We start from the raw sequence: 14,974 nt of genomic DNA on the forward strand, positions 1-14,974 counted from the left end.
TGGAAAAAAATCAAGTGACATCAATGATAAATCCAGGCCCTCAAAAACAAAGTACAAGAGAGACTAAAATAGAGACAAATCATGGGCATGGTATCCTTGGTAGGGAGGAATATGAAGACAGAAGTACACCCTCTGATAAGGTGAAGACAAGGTTTCACTTTGAACACAAATCAACAAGAAAGACTTTCTACAATGATTGTTCATGGTTATACAAAGATCCTATAAGTGCCTACAAAAAACTAGTAAGGGAAGGAAAGAAGCACTATGATGATATTCAAACATATGCTACAGAGAAATTAGAAGATTAAAAAATTGAATACAGAAAAAATACAAGAAATGTATGAATTGGTCAATATCACTGCATAAGTAGTGATTCTGTGGAAGAAGAAAATACTAAAGAACAATATTTTAGCATCTCTCAAGGGAAGTAAGAGAAGGAGACAAGGTCCGAAACTCTTTCCCAAAGGGTTTCCTTTTGTATCTATAAAGGTCTTGAAAATAATTTTATAGATGATTGGAGAAAGAATTCACAGGTACACAATGAGGGACTACATTTTCATTGAGGTTTTGGCAGGAAATTTCTAGATGGCTCCAATTTGAAGAGATATTTTCTCATCCATACAAGACGAAAACATTTTTCATGTTCACAATAATTTTCTAGTAAGCCATTTTCTCTGGATTGTTACTTTCATGAACATATGAAAACACATTTTCTTGTGAATTATCATATTTTTCCATTCGAAAAATGTACAAAAAGGTGTGTAGGTGGATACAAGTTAAAATCCCACATTAATTCCACGCATGAGAGGAATTTGGATAATGCAGTGAATTTTCCCCCTCAAAAACATAGGTTCATAAACTTATTTAGGGTGTCAAACATTCTGATCATCGAATCCCATTTTCTTTTTTTGTTTTCTGGAAGTAATGATGCAACTATTTAAGTATGGGATCTTGTAGCTAAGAAGTGCATTTCAGTGTTGGAAAAATATTTTCTATAGTGAAGAGTTCAACAATCTCTGGAAATTGTTGGAATATGCTCAATGATGGTATATATAAGGTTGTAAATATTTGGGACCTGTGTGATTATCACTAGCAAGAAAATATATTGACATATGAACCATTAGACTCTATTTTTGTTCTCCCAAGTTGTTCTAGGTTGGTGTCTACTATGAACCATATCCAGCCATTGCCTAAAAATAAAAAGAAAAGTGGTGTGGCCACAAAGAATTTTTTTTTATAGTTTTTCCTTAGGAGGACCATTTTAGACCTCAAAATATATCTAATGGAGTGTTGTGTGTTACTGTTGATTAATTTTTCCTCTTTTACAATTTGGATGAGAGCAATGAAGAAAAATGTGATTTAAAGGCTAACAAGCATCTTATAGGTTACACTAAGGAGATAGTTGATTTGAAATTTATTAGGGATGAGGAGAAGTTTCTTGCAATTGCAAAAATTATGGAGAAGGCGCTAATGTATGGACTTTCATCCATGACATGTATATATGAATTGTTAGGATACACAAAAATAGTTCTTTGTCTAGATATTGTTATTTTTTCATGACATATTATGTTAGCATCTGGGTCCAAAGATAACACAATGAGAATTTTCGATGCAGATGTCAAATACTATAGATGTGTGGCAGCAGGGCACATGCATCTTGTAGGAGGTGTCTCGTTCTCAAAGAAAGCTAATGATCCGAGTTGACTGATCTCTCGAATTTAACGAAGATCTTTTTCTTTCGTGATGTGATTAGAATTGCAATTAAAATAGCATAAAGGAACATAAATGCATGTTATACATTCATGTTATAGAATTCATCCGAAAGTTGTGTTCTTTAGGATTGTTGGATTCAGAAGTAATGATGTTCTATTTTGAAACGCAGTCGTATTCCTATTAATTAAGATTGATGCTAGATCAGATTACTCTTCAAGCGTGTTGTGTGTGTATATGATTTGCAAACGCTGTCCCATTAGTGTGTGCTGCTTGATTTGCCTTAAGAGTGAAAGATTGTCGTTTGATTACGATGAGTGCATTTGAGTTAGTAGATTAAGTTTGATTACTGCTCGCAAGACTTAGTTGTTTCATTGCTGTTCCATTTTAGAATTGCTGTTCCATTTCAAAATTTCTGTTCCATTTTAGAATTGCTGTTCCATTCCAGATTTGAATTGTTGTTCCATTCCAGATTTGTTGTTCGATTTCTTATTTGTTGTTCCATTTTTCTATCTGCTGTTTCATTTACTCGCATTTGTTGTTTTGGTGTGAGAGACGATCTGTGGCTGTAGTGAGCCTCGGCATTTACTGTCTAGCTCCCAGATCTATGGTCCATGCTCTAATTTCCTTTCCAACAGTTTCCAAAGGGATGGGTTATCGCTGTCGAACCCTTGACTGATAAGTTGCCTAGTTTTCTGAGTGTGTGATTTATTCCTTTGAAGTAACTTAGTTATAGATAAGCATCCGTTTACTCTTGTATTTTTGAACGCTGTACTACTAGCATTACTCTGACATATGATAGCCTCAGACTGAGACACTCTTTGAAATAACAAAACGCTCCCGGATTGACATATTAATGTGAGGTAATTAGAGGTGAAAGAGACCCTTTTTATATCTCTACATTTTGGCACCGTTGCCGGTGAAGAGTGTAGCCATTTGTCTTTTTCAGAGTAGTGTATGAACCTGCTAGGGAAGAGTTGGATCTTAAAAACGGAAGGTAAGAACCTGCGTACGGAGCATGTAAAAGCCCTACTCCACTGTCCGCTTTCCTAATAGATTTGCTGATTACCTTGTTTGAATAGAATTTAGTAGTTCATTTGAGTGCATGACTAAGCAGAAGAAACCAGAAAAGAATATCAAACCTCCACCCAAACCTGAAAAAGCTAAGGGGCCGGTGACCCTTGGCCGAATGACCTTCATAGACGAAATCTATAAGAAAACAGAATCTCAGCCATCAATAGGCCCCAGGAAAATCATTTCTAAACAGCCTACTAGTTCCCTTCAGGCCACAGGATCACCATCTGTAGCCTTTGCTGAGGTGCATAGTCAAACTGAAGAGCAAGACTTTCAAGAAATTGAAAATTCTACTCTAGAACTATTGCAGGAAGGGAATTTCAGCAAGCTTTGTGAAGGAGAAGGAGAAACAGGGGAAAACGAGGAACCAAGATCTCCTATTGGAACAAATCAACCATTAAATAGCCCAGATAAGGGGAGTGCTGCAAAAATCATTGTTGAAGGAAACCAATCTCCTCAGACATCAGGTATTCTCATTATCCCAAATAATGGAAGTGCTATTAAAACTATCCCTGTCAAAGCCATTCCCTCTCAACCTAGGAATACCCTCCTAGATATCCCAGAAGGTTATTGACATATATTCGATCATGTGGCTCAGAACCAGCCAAACACTCAAACCTCTACATTACAATACCCTATTGTGGATTCTGCAGCAAATGCGCCCATGAAAGCTATCCCTTTTCAACATATCCCTACATTTCACAGTCTCACATCAGAAGATCCGGATGCATTTTTATTCGAATTCGTTGTGTTGTGCAGGGGATATGATTACACCACTGATCCCCAGAAATTGAAATTATTCCCCTCTACATTAAAAGGGGCTGCTTTAAGATGGTTTATGGGACTAGGTGGTGGGGTCATAAACAATTGGGATCAAATGAAAGAATCTTTCTTGAAAAAATATCAGGATTATTGTAGGTCTAGAGAATTAAAGGACGAAATATTCCAAATGACATCCAAACCGAATGAAACATTAGAGGAGTATATGGAACGTTTTCAGTACAATCTACAAAGATCTCCTTATGCATCACTACCTTTACCTGATAATGTGTTAAAAACTGCATTGATAAGGGGCATGAAGGAACAATGGATTGAAACATTAAACATCATGGGAAAAGGGGATATTTATCAAGAGAATTTTGCTAACATCATTGATTTATGTATCAGGAGTTCGAGAGGCAGCACAAGAGTAAAACTGGCAGAACATGATCAGTTTGTAAGAGATAACAAAATATCAATAAAAGGAGTAACACGTGTAGAGATTGGAAATTTATTGGAAAATTTTAAAACTGATATTCTGGGGACACTAACTACACAACTTGATATTATGCAGGCTAAACAGAAGCAGATGGAGGCAGAACAGAATTTGGCGATCTTCTGTCCCCGATGCAGGAAAAAGCATAGTCACAAGTAATGTCCACTGGATACAGTCCAAACATGCGCCATCTGTACAAAATATCACCTTACGGAGAGCTGCCCCTCACTTCCTGGATTGAAAGCGATATATAAGGAAGCGGAAGAAGAACCAGAATCGGTGTACTTGATCAACCAGCGCCGCCAGTGGCAGCCGAGACAATCTGGTATGTTTCCAGACCCAACTTCTTCTTTTCACCCTCCACAGTATAATGCTCAACAATATAGTATGTGGCAATGTCAGTCCCAACCCCCATTTTCAAACTGGTCACCACAGTCGTTTCCTTCTTCAAACCCGTGGCTGAATTAGGCAAGCCAATCTGGTTGGCCGAATTTCCCTTACACTCCACCATATTGGCAAAATAGCCCATATCCTCCACAATGGACTCCCCCTACTTCACAAAGTTCAGCCTGGCAGACAAACTGGAAGAGACCGATGCACCAACCAGTAGGAACTATTCTGCTCCCTCAACCTACTCTGCCAGCCTTACAACAAAATCCCCAGTCTAATCTGAGACCGCAACTCCCAGCCCAACCCAACCCCAATCCAAATAACAGACCGGTCCAATCTCTCCAAATTATAGAATCACCAAAAATAGGACCCGACCTGAGGGAGTGTAATGATCTTCAGTTACGATCTGGATGTATTATTGAAACTGAGGGAGATAAAACAATTCATATTGAAGATCGGTTACCAAGAGAACATCAGTTGCAACAAGAGGATGTGAATAAGCAGCAGACTCATAATCAAGCAACCACATTCTCTCCTCCGTTCCCAGAACGATTAGTCATACCTCGACCTTTACAGTATCTTGACTTCAACATTCTGGGAGAATTACAAAATCTGTACATAAAAAACCCATTCCTCCAAGCCATTCAAGACATTCCTATATACGCAAAAACTATCAAAGAATTGTGCATAAAGAAACCAAGGAGGAATATAACAACTAATCCAAGAGTCCAAGTAGTTGGTACTTTATCTGATTTACTATCAGGAAACAAAACACCCATTAAATATGAAGACCCAGGAAATCCAATTGTAACTGTTCAAATTTATGGTCAGACCTTGTCTAATGCCTTAGTTGATCTAGGAGCTGCAATTAATATTTTAACAACCACTACTTGCCAAAAGCTCGACATTACATCTGTAGAACCCACTTCTACTTTGTTAGAATTGGTTGACCGATTTGTGGTCAGACCAGAGGGTACTCTACATGATGTCATGGTCTCCGTAGATTCCTGGGAATATCCAACCGATTTCCTAATAATTAATCCAAAAACCCGACTTGATGGACACCCGCTAATCCTAGGTAGACCTTGGCTTGCCACTGCCGATGCTTACATTGGCTGTCGATAAGGAAATATGACCATAACTAAAGGACCAAATATCAAGAATTTAGTTCTATATCCTCCAGCGCAGCCAAGTGTCACAATAATTAAAACTAACAAGCACCCTGTATCATACCTTACTGACAACATTAGATCTCCATTAACTATACAAGAGGCACTTGATTTTAAAGATCAAACAGAAGATGACACCATTAACAACTTCATTAGTCAAACTGAATCTGGATCCTGCACACAGTGTCACATGATAGAAGCAACATTTGACAATGAATTAGAAGAAGATCCTTTGAAAGATACACATGATCAAACAATACCTGTTACTTCTGTTGCAAATAGTAAAATTGTGGAAATTGAACTAGGAAAAACTTTAAATATTAATGCCAACCTCACACTTGAACAAGAAACGAAGCTCATCCATTTGTTAAGAAAATATCAAGAAGCATTTGCATGGGATTACCCTGATATGAAAGGAATTGATCCCCAATTATGTACACACCATATTTATATAGAAAAGGATGCCAGAATTGTTCGTCAACCGCAAATGAGACTTAATCCTCATCTAAAGGATGTGGTAAAAGCTGAACTTCAGAAACTTTTAGATGTCAATTTTATCTATCCTATTTCTGATAGTAAATGGGTCTCTCCGCTTGTGGTGGTACCAGAAAAGAATGGGAAAATGGAGAATCTGCGTGGATTACAGAGAACTAAATAAAGAAACACAAAAACACCACTTTCCTCTCCCATTCATAGACCAAGTATTAGATACTTTAGCAAGAAATAAATTCTTTCTTTCCTGGATGGCTTCAGTGGATACAATCAGATTCAGATTGCCCCTGAAGACCAAGACAAAACTACTTTTACTTGTCCTTGGGGAACATTTGCCTATCGAGTTCTACCTTTTGGCTTATGTAATGCTCCTGCCACATTCCAAAGGTCTATCCTTAGCATTTTTGCAGATTTAATAAATGATGGAATTGAAGTATACATGGATGAATTTACACCATATGGAGATGATTTTGATCCAGCACTAGACACCCTAGAAAAAGTCCTACAACGCTGCATAGCTACCAGGCTTTGCTTAAGCCACGAAAAATGTTACATGATGATGACTGAAGGACTTATCCTAGGACACTATGTTTTAGCAGCCGGCATTCAGGTAGACCCGGACAAAATCCAAATACTTTTGTTTATTCCCACTCCTACTACTCAAACAGAGGTACGCATCTTTCTTGGATTTTCTGGTTATTATAGACAATTTATAGAACATTATTCGCACATTGCTGCACCTTTATATGCACTAACTGGTAACGTTGATTTTCTTTGGACAAAAAAATGTGAGCATGCTTTGAAGGATTTAAAGAAGCTCGTATCCACAACCCCAGTCCTTCGAGGACCAAACTGGGATTTTCCATTTCAGATATCATCTGATGCCTGAGATACAACCATTGGCGCAGTCCTTGGGCAAGAAGAGGATAAAAAACCATATGCTATTTATTACATCAGCAAAAATTTATCCCCTGCTGAATTAAATTACACTGTTACTGAAAAAGAATTCCTAGCTATAATACATGCTGTCAATAAGTTTAGACATTATATTATAGGCTATCCTGTTATCTTGTATACAGATCATTCTGCCATAAAATATTTAGCAAATAAGCCTGTCACAAATGCCAGAATAACTAGATGGTTGATTTTATTACAGGAATTCGATATCACAATCAAGGATTGGCCTGGCAAAGAAAACCCTGTAGCCGATTTTCTCTCAAGAATGCCAAAGCCAATCGATGCAGCAGCAGTTGAAGATCAATTTCTGGACGAACATCTGTTTTCTGTTGCTGTTCAAACACCCTGGTATGCTGATGTTGCCAATTACCTCGCAGTAGGTAAACTACCAAAGCACCTAACCCCTAATGAACGCAAACAAATTGTTCAGAAAAGTGCTTGATTCTCGTGGATTGGGGGCTATTTGTTTCACACAGGGGCAGACATTCATATTAGGAGATGTGTTCGAGAAGACGAAATCTTTGACATCCTAAAAGCCTGTGATGATGGACCATGTGCTAGACACTTTGTGGAGCGCAGAACAGGACATAAAGTACTACAGATAGGATATTATTGGCCCACGATTTTCAGAGATGCAAAGAAATTTGTCCAAGCCTGTGACAGCTGCCAGCGAGCAGGACGTCCTGGTCAATCTGACGAGATGCCTCTGAAACCACACTTAGTCATTGAACCATTCGAGCGATGGGCTCTTGATTTTGTTGGACCCATCAACCCATCATCAAATCAGAAAACATATATCTTGGTGGCAACAGAATATGTCACCAAATGGGTTGAAGCAGAAGCATTGCCAAGAGCCACAGAGGACTCTGTCATACAGTTCATGTTCCATCTATTTGTACGTTATGGCCTTCCAAGGGAGATAATTATAGATGGAGGACCACAATTTGCTGGGAATATATTAGCTGCAACACTCAACAATTATCATGTCCAGCATAAAATCACTACTCCATACCACCCATAGGTGAATGGACAAGTAGAAAGCAGCAATAAGGTAATAGAATCAATCCTAACAAAAACCATTGCGTCACATAGGCGCGATTGGGCTGCCAAACTACCTGAAGCACTCTGGGCCTATAGAACAACATGGAGAAGCACCACTGGTTACTCACCTTATCAATTAGTGTTTGGAAAACAACCCATTTTTCCCATAGAATTCGAAATCCAAACATTATGAACAACACAGGAAGTTGGCTTAGATCTAAACGAGGCACAGATTAATTGACTACAACAGATCAATGAGTTGGACGAAATTAGGCTCTCTGCACTTCAAAATACAGCTCTAATTCAACAGCAGTGAGCTAAATGGCATGATGCGGTCATTAAAAACAAAGTCTTCCATGAGGGAGACTGGGCTCTGTTGTACGACTCTCGGTTTCAGGACTTCCCTGGGAAACTCTAGACTCGTTGGTTGGGACCATATGAAATCCAGAAGGTACATGACAATGGAACCCTTACTCTAATCACCATTGACGGTTCTGGATATGCCTTCAAATTAAATGGCCACCGAGTTCGTCTCTATCGCAAACCACTCACTCGGGAATCCTTCTGCTAGCAGCTGCGCCGAGACACTGATATGGAGATTTTAGGAGAGGAAGAGAAGTCTTCCTCACCTGTAATTCATTAAGGAATTCATTTCTTTTTACAATTTGTACATAAGTTCTTTTCTTTGAGTCATTCTTGTACATATGTTTGAACTAATGTTTTTCTCTCATTTTTGTTGTTCCTTTTTTTTCAAAAAGAACAGCATTTCGATTTTTGCCGTTCCTTTTCCAAAAGAATGGCATTTGTGTGTTACTGTTGTTCCTTTCCAAAGGAACAACATTCTCGATTTTCTGCTGTTCCTTTTGAAAAGGAACAACATTCTTGATTTTCTGCTGTTCCTTTTCAAAAGGAACAACATTCTTGATTTTCTGTTGTTCCTTTTTAAAAGGAACAACATTCTTGATTTTCTGCTGTTCCTTTTCAAAAGGAACAACATTCTTGATTTTCTGTTGTTCCTTTTTCAAAAGGAACAACATTTCGATTTTTGTTGTTCCTTTTTCAAAAGGAACGACACTGTTGTGTGTTTGTTGTCCCTTTTCCAAAGGAACAACATATTTTTGATTTTTGTTGTTCCTTTTCTAAAGGAACGACATTTTTGTGTCTTTTGCTGTTCCTTTTTCAAAGGAACAACATTTTTCATGGCTGTTGTTCCTTTTTCAAAAGGAACGACATTTCGAGTGTTTTGCTGTCCTTTTCCAAGAGAATAGCATTTTTTTTTAATTTTTGTTGTTCCTTTTTCAAAGGAACGGCATTGGTGTGTTCTGCTGTTCCTTTTTCAAAAGGAACGACATTTGCACTTTTGATATCGATGCTCCTTTGTTGTTCCTCTTTCCAAAAGGAACACCACTAGCATACTTTTCTCTCCTTGTGAAACAGCTTATTCCTTTTGCTGATTTAAATTGAGGATGCTTCTTTCTCCTGTTCTTTCAAAGTCTTTAAGATACAGCTATGCACTTATGCAATGAACACAAAATCACAACATACCGAAATCCGCAAATCATAAATCGCTATCTTTATAAGGCTCTGTATTGGTAAGAGGACAAAAGGAAGGACACACTTATTCACCATCTTTTGCTGTCATTGTCTTACTAATTTTTCTTTGATTGGTTATCTTTATCATGACAATCCCTTTAATCCTCTTTGATTATTGTTTAGGATTAAGAGCAAAGGGTTTATATCTTCCTATTGAGATGATAAGACTTCTTCCACCATTCCTACTCTTAAGGAGTGTGGAACCACCCTTTGTGTATAAATAAGGAAAAGTACTTTATGGAAAAAAGAAGTAAACATGAATTATAAGTTGTCAAATGCAGGATAGGGGGTCTCATCAAGAGCCAGCCTACCATGATCATGAGGATGGAAGTGAAGTGGCATTCCCACTATGGCCACCACACCAGGGATATGGTCCAAAAGGTATCTCAGATAAACAAAGCTTGGAATAGGAGGTCTCATCACGAGCCGGCCTGCCCACTTTTCGCTCCTTCCTCGTGAATGGCATTATGACTAACTGGTTACCAAGCCAGCATACTGTCCTACACTTTGACATTACACTCCTTAATATACACATAAAGGATCATGGTTCCAGGGGTGAAATAAACAACTCTTCCAAGGTTATGGACACCTGTCGGTAGCAGAGCACTGTTAATGGTATTGAAGTCACATTGGTTACACCAATAGGTAAGATACTAATACTCTTTTGTTTCTTATATCCTAGGAACTAATCATATATTATTTCCCGACTTATATATCGCATGAAAATTTATTACCACCAATCATGGCAAACTAAGTGACAATGACCACTTAAGATTTGGCAAGTACGACAGACGTCCTATCCCCCCAGCCTCGCATCATATCACAGCAGCCTCTTACGTAATACACGATCCAACTTTACGCCTCGATTTCGGTAATTTGCTGTTTTTCTAAATATGGCATATTTTCATACACTGTTCCTTTATGACTTTGTTGCAGATCGGGTGCTGCTCCTTTATTTGACGGCTAGGACAGCCTATCACATTGTGGGGGGGGAGGTTAACCTCATTATTCCCTGGATTATGTGTCAGCTCACTATTCGGGAAAGATAGTGTACTAGGGTATGGCACGGCTTAACAGCATGATATTTCTATTTTTTACACAAGTTGTTGTTCATAAGCCATTTCTGTTGCATACTCTGTTTTTTTTTCAAAATCTTGCGATTATTACCCTCTTTGTGTTTCAAACAGCACAAGCAGTTGTTGTTCCATTGAGAATCCACAGTGAAAACATGGGAGGAAAGGTGATTCGAAGGGAACCACAGCTGTTGTTAGTCTCCGCTTCTACCGGGGAGATCCTGGAAAGAGCAGGGTGGTTGACTTATCTCAACCGCTTGCAGGAGTCTAATGAAATAGTGGCAATTGAATTCCTGCAGAATCTGAAGGAGAATTACTCCATAGTAAGGGGGAGACAGATAGCAGTCACCGATGATATAATCACAGAAGTCTCAGGACTACCAGCACACCAGAACGTCCAGAAAAACACAGAGAATTAGTAAAACAAAAACATGTCACTAGTACATCTGAACGTCCAAAAACACGCCAGGAATCGGCAAAGCGTAAGCATGCCACCGGTACACCCGAACAGTCAGAGAAATGCAGAAAATCAGTCCGGTTAGCTCGGATACGAGGAAGGCTGGAAAAGCTCCAGGAAAGCACCAGCCAGCCAGTAGAAATTGAGGACGAGCAATCCTCACGGCCAGAAGTAGAAGTAGAGCAAGCTGAAGGAGAAGAGAAAGAAGAGGTCGAGCAATCTGAAGAGGAGGCTAAGCAATCTGAAGAGGAAAATGAGGAAGAAGCTGAGCATTCTGAGGAAGAAGTTGAACAATCCAAGCAGGAGGAGGAAATGGGACAGCAGGAAGGTAGCCCACCACAGGACCCAGTGGGAGAAGATGAATTGGCCGCAGTTTTGGCCAATATGGGTGAGTATGGCCAACCTTCCAGTCCAACAGACCTCCACGACAAACCCCAAGAGGAAAATGCATCTGAAAAACCACATGCAGAAGAGGTAGAAGAAGGAAATCTGCTTGTTCATGATGAAGAAGAGATAAGAGATACTGAACATGAACAATCCGTTCCTAAACCACCAGAGGAAATTCCGGAGGAAGTAGGAGCAGAAAAAGAAGTTGCCTAGGAAGTGACGGAACCAGTTAAGGTTCCTACCCTAGAACAACCAGAGCAGAACAGTGAAGAAACACCCCAGGAGAAAGATCCAGGGACTAGTCACGGCCCAAACCGCAGCAGACAGCCTACTGTTCCTTCTAATGAAACGCTGGAAATTAAAGAATTGCGAAAGGAATAGCAGAGATTATTGAGTATAATAGCCCAGCTCCACCAGCAGATCAGGATCCTGAAAGCAAGGCAGAGGGTAAGAAAGACCACAGGGAAGAAAAAGGTGACCATTCCAGTAAAACTTCGCAAGACAAAAAGGCGGAGGACCAAAAATCACCCTGCTGTTCAAAACCCTGCTGAAAATCCAACTACTGTTCCAAACGATGCTGAAGAACAGACTGTTGTTCCATTTGAAAAGGAACAGAAACAAAATGATATTCATGTTAAAATAGAAATGGATGATATGATGACTTGTGACAAGGAAATCCAGGCAGAGGCACCACCCTCAGGGGTGATAAGGGTTCTGAACTAAAAACAACGCAATAAGAAAGTTCAGGTAAAACTCCCGGCCTCCACTGCTGCATGGAGAAGAGATCCAAAGACAGTAACCTTGCGCAAGGGATTGAAACAGGCTCAGCAAGAAGCAGAAAAGCTTAGAGAGCAAACGGTCCCTCGCGAGAAGTATGAAGAACTACAACAGCAACTAAGGAACATCAATCAATCCGAAAGCCAAGCCTTTGAAGGTTGGCGGAAGGAGCAAGAGAAATTTGCAAAGGTAACTCGTAGGCTAGATACTGTTATCAAGTAGATGGATACCTTGTGTTATTTATACAATGACGTTTTAGCATGTAGGGCCCCTGCCAAAAATTATGCTCTATTTTTACTGGAATGGTATTTACAATTAAAAATGAAAGCTGTTAAAGTAGGTGCCCCCATACAAATTAACATTGTCAATGACTTTATAGACTGCTGTAAACATTACGGGGTGAAGGTGCAGAGATTGCTGTGCGAATTCTATTTGCATAACCTTGTAATAGATCAAGAGACTGAGCTGAACCCTGGCCCTTTTGTTGGAGACATCCAATTGAAAGCATTCATCTCATTCGGGGTTAATCAAATTAAATGGCTCAAAGCCTATAATACTTTCCAGAGGTAGGAAAATGGCCTAGATTTGTGGGTAAGGGCTGAGCCTAGGAACCCAGTGCAGTTGTGGAAAGCACATAGAAACCTCATGAGGACTCCAGGTGTCATTGAAACATTAGGACCCATGCATGAGGCACTCATTCAACAAGGTTTGGAGTATTTTCTTTCTATCAAAGACCTTGCCATTGATGCAGCCAAATTTCGGTACCAAATCTCTAATCCGAATATCCAGCTCAGGGAACCGTTTAAGTATGAGAATTTTGAATTAGCTGCCAACCGTTTGAACCTCTATGGCGAAAGAATTTTGAGAGCAGGGCCATCCTAGTTAGGATATAGATTCCGCAGTCCAATTATTTGGCACCCTGCACCCGGTATCAAGCCTTGTATGAGATGCCTGAGGGTCAAACAGGCCAGTTCTTTGACTACCTAGTTACTCATCATGGCTGTAGGCCTCCGCATGAGATTTCTTCTCTAGCCTATTCTCTCACTGCCTTGCATGTCAACTACAACGTTTTCACGAGGGCATGAAACAGGGTAAGCGGGGGGGTGTGTGGAGTACTAAAAAGGTATGTTTTTGATGATCATTTCAGTGGCTTGTTAGTAGAACTTGTGAACCTTTTTTCATCATGAACTTGGAAAACAATGAAGAATTGTAACAAAACATGTGAGATTAATATGCAAGACTTAACCGTTGATAATTGTCATTCTCCTGTGCAGGAAAGGGTGAAAATGAGGAGTTGTTGTTCCAAAGAAAAATACAAGAACAGGGTAACTGTTGTCCCTTTGACTGGGGACCGAGTGCAAACAGGGCTAAGCAGATCAAAGCAAATCGGCCCAGAAAAGGAGGAGAAGACAACAGCTCGGCGGAGGAGAAAATAGATGATTAATGATTAACAGTTTGGCGAATCCCTCAGGATCTTTGATCCTGAGGGATCACTGCTTTATCTATCTTGTTACTTAGACATCTCTGCCGTCACCCTTATATAAAGGGACAACACTGTTAGCTTTGGGGGGATTATGCTTTTATGTAATTTCTGTTAAGATCAAAACTTTGATCATTGAGCCTGTATAAGAGCTGGTTCATTGTAATTTCGTTTCATGCGTTAATACAAACTTGGTGATTATTTTATCTCTACGTCTGGATTAACCTAAAGCGGTGTACCCTTGGAGGCTAAGGGCCCGGCCCCACATGACACTTGCTTCCGTATCACTACGATTTGATTTCTGCGTGATTTTCTTATCGTCGTTATTTGGTAATCTGATATGCTTTATAAGTTTACATCACATTCTCTGTCAAGATTAATTCATTAAGGTTTTTACAGACAGGACTGTTGTATTGACTCTATATTATATTACTGATCGCTTCAGAGTTGATTGAATGTTATTAGTCTTGATCGAATATTGTTACTATTTTGTTACAGATCTTTTGTGTTGTACATTCATGTTATAGAATTCATCCAAAAGTTGTGTTCTTTACGATTGTTGGATTCAGAAGTAATGCTGTTCTATTTTGAAACGCAGTCGTATTCCTGTTAATTAAGATTGATGCTAGATCAGATTACTCTTCAATCATGTTGTGTGTGTATATGATTTCCAAACGCTGTCCCATTAGTGTGTGCTGCTTGATTTGCCTTAAGAGTGAAAGATTGCCATTTGATTACGATGAGTGCATTTGAGTTAGTAGATTAAGTTTGATTACTGCTCGCGAGACTTAGTTGTTTCATTGCTATTCCATTTTAGAATTGCTGTTCCATTCCAGATTTGTCGTTCGATTTCTTATTTGTTGTTCCATTTTTCTATCTGCCGTTTTATTTACTCGCATTTGTTGTTTTGGTGTGAGAGACAATCTGTGGCTGTAGTGAGCCTCGGCATTTACTATCTAGCTCCTAGATCCGTGGTCCATGCTCTAATTTCCTTTCCATCAGTTTCCAAAGGGATGGGTTATCGCTACCGAACCCTTGACTGATAAGTTTCCTAGTTTTCTGAGTGTGTGATTTATTCCTTTGAAGTAACTTAGTTATAGATAAGCATATGTTTACTCT

The 14,974-nt window shown here is 39.3% G+C and overlaps 1 pseudogene; it reads left to right on the top strand.

Annotated features, from left to right (window-relative positions):
- Nucleotides 1–745: 745 nt before the first annotated feature.
- The window catches only part of LOC149146351 (uncharacterized), a 191,859-nt pseudogene continuing 177,630 nt past the window's right edge, over nucleotides 746–14,974 (top strand).

The sequence above is a fragment of the Pinus tabuliformis genome, chromosome X (genome assembly GCF_031772625.1).
Source record: "Pinus tabuliformis cultivar Carrire ecotype Pingquan chromosome X, CPIR1, whole genome shotgun sequence".
In the NCBI taxonomy this organism is placed as follows: Eukaryota; Viridiplantae; Streptophyta; class Pinopsida; order Pinales; family Pinaceae; genus Pinus; species Pinus tabuliformis.